This window comes from Lactuca virosa, chromosome 5 (assembly GCF_052849685.1).
Source record: "Lactuca virosa cultivar CGN04683 chromosome 5, Lactuca_virosa_CGN04683_v6, whole genome shotgun sequence".
Lineage (NCBI taxonomy): Eukaryota > Viridiplantae > Streptophyta > Magnoliopsida > Asterales > Asteraceae > Lactuca > Lactuca virosa.
In genome coordinates, this window is record NC_136430.1 from 58703777 (window position 1) to 58709776 (window position 6000).

The following is a 6000-nucleotide window of genomic DNA, read 5'->3' on the forward strand; positions in this document are numbered from 1 at the left end:
CACCATACTTTTTTTTGGCCTAAGGACGTGCCAACCCGTTCACACGGAGAAGACAACTTTGTGTTTTGATAAAAGGTTCTATGAGTTGATGAGGACATTATGGTCTGTGGGGGTCCTTTCTTTGGGGACATTCAATGACGACTTGCTTTACTACCAATTGGGTTTGGTGGTTTGGGGTTGTACTCAGCGGTAGAGGCTTCCTCATATGCTTTTGTGGCATCACGAGCTCAATCGTGGGTGCTACAAGACCACATTTTACGAGATAGCGAAGTATGTGGTATGAATTCTGATTATGTTTGTGCTTTGGCATGTCTTCATGATACGATTTCGGGCTTTGACTTCAGCGGTTTCACTAATAAGGACACCGCCCCTCCAAAAGTACAACATTCATTGGCAAGTGCCATTTTTAGTAAAACTGTCCAATATATGGAAGTTCACTTCGGCATGATGATTAGTCATAAAACAGTTTTTGAGTGTCTAAGGGCACCACATGCTCAAGATTTTCTTATGGCTATTCCTATTGACGGTCTTGTCCAACATATATCATCAATGGAGTATCGTGTTATCCTCAAGTATCGCGTTACGATCCCTTTATTTTTGGTTGATGTGACATGCCCTGTTTGTTTAAACTCCTTTGGAGAACATTTAGTTCATTGTAGAGACTTCTCAGGGTTCAAGTACCGATACGATCTGGTTAGGTCTATGTAAAACTTTTATTATCTGATTACATGGATGTTTGTGTGCTAAAAAGAAGAAGAAGCCATAACTGAAAAAGAAATTATAAACTACAAAGACTAATTATTTATTGGGTTTAGGTCATTTTTGGTCACTTAACTTTTGGTTTTTTCCTCATTTGGTCACTTAACTATTTTTAAGTTTTAAAAGGTCATCAAACTTTTGATTTTGTGCTCATTTAGTCACTTAACTTTTGATTTGGTCACATTTAGTCATCAAACTTTTAGATTTGTGCTCATTTAGTCACATAACTTTTAAAATTGTGCTCATTTAGTCATTAAACTTTTAAAAAAATTTAAAAGTTTAGTGACTAAATGAGCACAATTTTAAAAGTTTGGTGACTAAATGTGACCAAAACAAAAGTTAAGTGACTAAATGAGCACAAAGCAAAAAGTTTGATGACCTTTTAAAACTTAAAAAGAGTTAAATGAGCACAAAACCAAAAGTTAAGTGACCAAATATGACCTAAACCCTTATTTATTTAGAAACTAGAATTTTTTTGGTAGCGGTTTCCAGAAAAAAAAAACAGACTTTGTCATCAATTGTTTTATATTATACCCTCATGTAGTTATACTGGTATCTTGTTACTCATAGCGCGAGTCTTATATTTGTACCATTTTATGTAGTCATGTTTGTGTTTTGTTCTAGTGTTATCTCTGCCATGAATAGTATATTATATGTGGAACCTAATTATGTTATCTTTATTTTTTGAACTCAAATTGTTTTTTATGCAGTAGAGATTTTTTTAATAGCCAAGTATAAAAAGACCGCACTAAAGTAAAACATGGATTATTTTCCGGACTAGTCTTAGATGCTCTTTTTTCAGTTCAAACATTTTTCGTTTTGATCTCATGTTAGAGTTATATTACCAGTATTGTCTAGTATTATTGAAAGTATTTTATACTCTATGTTAAAATCATTTGTTAATCTCATTAAAATATCATTTTTAATGATGAATCAATAAGAGGTTTTGGTGTTGTTCCATCAACACAAGTTAATTTGTTCTTCGTAGAGAGAACAATAGTCATGGAACGCTTCCAAGCAGAAAAACCGGTTCCACTAAACACATTAGTAACAAGAGCAGTGCTTGTATTGTCAGATGATTCAAGATAAAAAAGTCTTGAAATATCAATGATAGTGGATCGAATTGATGCGTAACCAGATTGAGATATCGTTGCAAAAAAAAAAAATCCAGACATTGTTGCAAAAAAAAAATCCCCAAATTGAATAGATGAAAAAGAGTAACAATTGAAGAAGATAAGAATTGATTGAAGAATCAAGAACAAAGATTGACTGAAAAACCAATGCAGAAAAACGGATCAATAAGTCTGATACCATGTTAGAAATGAGCGAAAGTAAAATTGAGAGAGAGATTCATGATTTTTTGTTCTTATTTCTTCAAGTGAATCAATACAGACTACAAGCTACGAACAAATCTAACTGAATAATTAACAAAATTACAAAAATGCTATTTCTAACAGAAAAATTCTAACTTTAACTGATCTTGTTATTTAACAGTTCGGAAAATTTTCAAAAACTAAAACTATGTATAAGCCATGTTTTGGATCAATCTAATGTACTACGATGCAAATAAATGAAAGAAAAGTACCATGTCGAGTGGTCTATATATATATATATATATATATATATATATATATATATATATATATATATATATATATATATATATATATATTCAAATGAGAACGTTTGAGAACATTTTTTAATTAGACTAATACACAAGCCCCCACCCCACTATGACGTCTCTCGGCCTCTTTTAAACTTGCACCACCCACTTAGACCACCAGACCATTACCGGAGTCTTCGTCCGTCGTCGGAGTCGTCGGACCAACGCCTGAATCAGCCAACCGTTTCCTCTCCCTTTTCTTCCAATCTAGTTGTTCACCACCTCTCCAGATCTACTAGTTTCCATCTCCCTCTGACTCCCACCGTCGGGAAACACAATCTCCCTCCGCCTCTCTTTGTTTTAGAGAAGAGTAGAAGCGAACCAGGAAAGGCTCTAGGCTCTGATAAGATCATGGACTTGCCACCAGGTCTGAGTATATGCAAGGTCCGAGTATATGCAATCTTTGAATCCTCACGGTTGCTCTTCCGATTAACCTTTTCTTAGCATGGATTATTCACGCATCGATTACAAGTCTGACTGTGAAAACAATTATTTATGTAATCATCATCGACACTATCTCGATCTTGCCCGGATACTAGTGTGCATAATCTCTTACTCCAATCTTCAATTTCACATACTCTAGTTCTAACTCTAACCTCCGATAATTTTGCAAAGGTGATTTCTCACCCTCGAGACAACGTTTTGATATGGATTTGCTTGATTTTGATTGTGATGGCTTCCTTGATTCCTCAATTTGTTCGGAAAAAGTTGTTGCATCGTCATAAAACAAAGGATGGGCTCACCTTTAATGTTTCCAATAACATCAGAGACTCTTATAACGGGTCAAATGATTCTTACATGCTCCTATTGTGAAGTTATTTGGTCAGCTATGGTACTATAAATATGATAGCAAAAGGGGGAAATGAGCCTTGCACACCAGATGTTCGACTAAATGCTTGAAAGAGCAGTTTTGCCTAAATCAAACATCTAACATCACCTAATGTACAAGAAGACCAAGTGATACCTAATCTCTATGGCCTTTTTTTTATCTAAAAGGAATTCCATTTAAGTAGTTGTGCCTTTATGTAACATCCCAAAATTTAGAGCCAAAAATTTCATTTTTAAATAAGTAATTATAAAAACCAATAGTCTGAAACATCAATAGTGTCAACTCATTTCATAATCAAAAACCAGTATCTCAAATAACAAAAACATGTCATAGAAAAGTAATATCAGAGTACAACTCCCAAAGATCTCATAATGCGGAAATCATAGTGTCATGCGCTGCGATCATGTCGGCTCCTTTCCTTTCGAAGAATAAGTACCTGAAACCAAAACTGTAAACCGTAAGCACGAAGCTTAGTGAGTTCCCCCCCATCATACCACCTACCATACAATACACATACTGCCTAGCATATCCGGGTGCTGGCCTACCCCTTCGGTCTCTTTCAACCGGTAACCGCCTAGCATATTCGCGTGCTAGCCTACCCTTCGGTCTCTTTCAACCGGTAACCGCCTAGCAAATCAGGGTGCTGGCCTACCCCTTCGTTCTCTTTCAACCGGTAACCGGGGACTATTTCACCCCTACCACTACCACATAATACCCTAACATATACACACAAAGCACATATTGCCTAGCATATATGGGTGCTGGCCAACCCCTTCGGTCCTTTCGACCGGTTACAGGGACTATTTCACCCCTACCACTACCACATAATAACATACATAATCATACTGCCAGGTATATCTGGGTGCCCGACCTACCCCTTCGGTCTTATCAACCGGATACGAGGTCTATTTCACCCCTACCACTATCACATAATATCATAGCATACTAGCACATACATCATAACAGATAATGGCATACCAGCCAATTATCACAAAGACAATCATCTAACTATAAACAACTACTAGTGGGCCGACATTGGTGTCTTCGACCAACTTCTACAGGAATATAACACACCTCACACTGCTGAAGTCCCGTGGACAAAACTCTAGCTGCTGGATGACAGATTCCCGAACTGTCAACATCAAAATTGTTGGATTAGGTGTCTAAGCCCATAACTATAATTGGTATGTACTTGACCCGAGAGTAGCATGGTCCATTTGGGTTGCATATCACCAGGACAATTTGATAGGATGGACTTTTCAGAAGAGGTTATTTATGATTTATTAAATATTATAAGTTCTAATATATTAATATGAAATCATATTATTTAATTAGTATTGATCAAGAATTAGTTTGGAATTAATTTTGTGATCAAAAGAGACTAATTAAATATAAGGGGTTGATTTGGTAAATCATTCATTCTTATGGTGTGGGCCAATGATCCATGATTCCTTAGGTTGGGCTAAACCCATGTGACAATCCATAGATGATCCATGGAGGTTTAAACCCATGGAGCCTAAGGAATATGGAAGGTCATGCCCATTAGGGTTTACATGGTGTAACCCTAATCATGCCACACTATATAAGAAGTCCCTTAGCATCCAAAAATGGACACTAGTGTTCTATGAGTTATTATATGAGGCGTTTTTGGTGCAAGACATTCTCTCTCAAAAAGTCTTCCGTTGTCCAAGGTGTGTTGTGATTCCCTTTGAGGCATTCACACTATTGGTGCTAAGTTCTTAAAGGCCAAAACTACAAGCTACAACAAAGAGGTAATTCTATAACTCATTTCTATGTTGTTTATGTCAATTGCATGCTAGTTGTAGGCTTAATGCTTTGGAAACAATATTGCATGTATAATTAGAGAAAATATAGATCCAAAGCATGTAGGGTTGTATGTGCACCATAGGATGTTGTAGTATACTAAAACCCATCAGTGGTATCAGAGACTAGGGTTGTTTTCCATTATACTTGATGTTTTATTGGTTTTCAAAGCAAAAAAATCGAATTTTATGCATTCTGGACAGTGAACTCGCCGAGTCCACTGGGGGACTCGCCGAGTCCACTAAGAAACAGCCCAACTCGGCGAGTCCAGTTCATGTACTCGACGAGTTGGTGCCCCTGTGTGCAGATTTTCGAGTTTTTTGGCCTGTTTTGGATTAGAATCATTACCGCAAAATGTTTTAGTTCATAAAATTTGATTTTGTTGTTATGGTAATGATGATTCTCATCCAAATAAAAGATAATTGTCAAAGTTTCATGATTTGTATTAGTTTATATGATTAGGCTAATTTCTTGAAACTTGTTTGATATGAATTATCTTAACTTATGAGTTTAATTAGATCATAGGCAAATTGATTGATTTTGGTAGTTGGATTTTTTGATCTAATTGTTTTTGGTGAAATCCATAACTTGTCCTCAAGTTATGGAAAATGGAAGGTCTTTTTTTAAATATCATCTTAAATGGTTTTAAGTCTTCCATAACTTGTCCTCAAGTTATGGAACTTGGAGAGTCTTTTACATAAATGTTTTTATGAACTCCATAACTTGTCCTCAAGTTATGGAATGTCAAGAGTCTTTTCATAAAACCTATATTAAACTCATAAGTTATGGACACCAAAAGTTTTTGAATAGTTCGAAACTTCCCTCAAGTTTTGGAATTTGTAAATGCAAAGTCTCAATTTGAAACATTTAGTTCCAAACCCTAGAATTTTAAAAGTTTAAAATTCAACCCTTATACTATTATAAT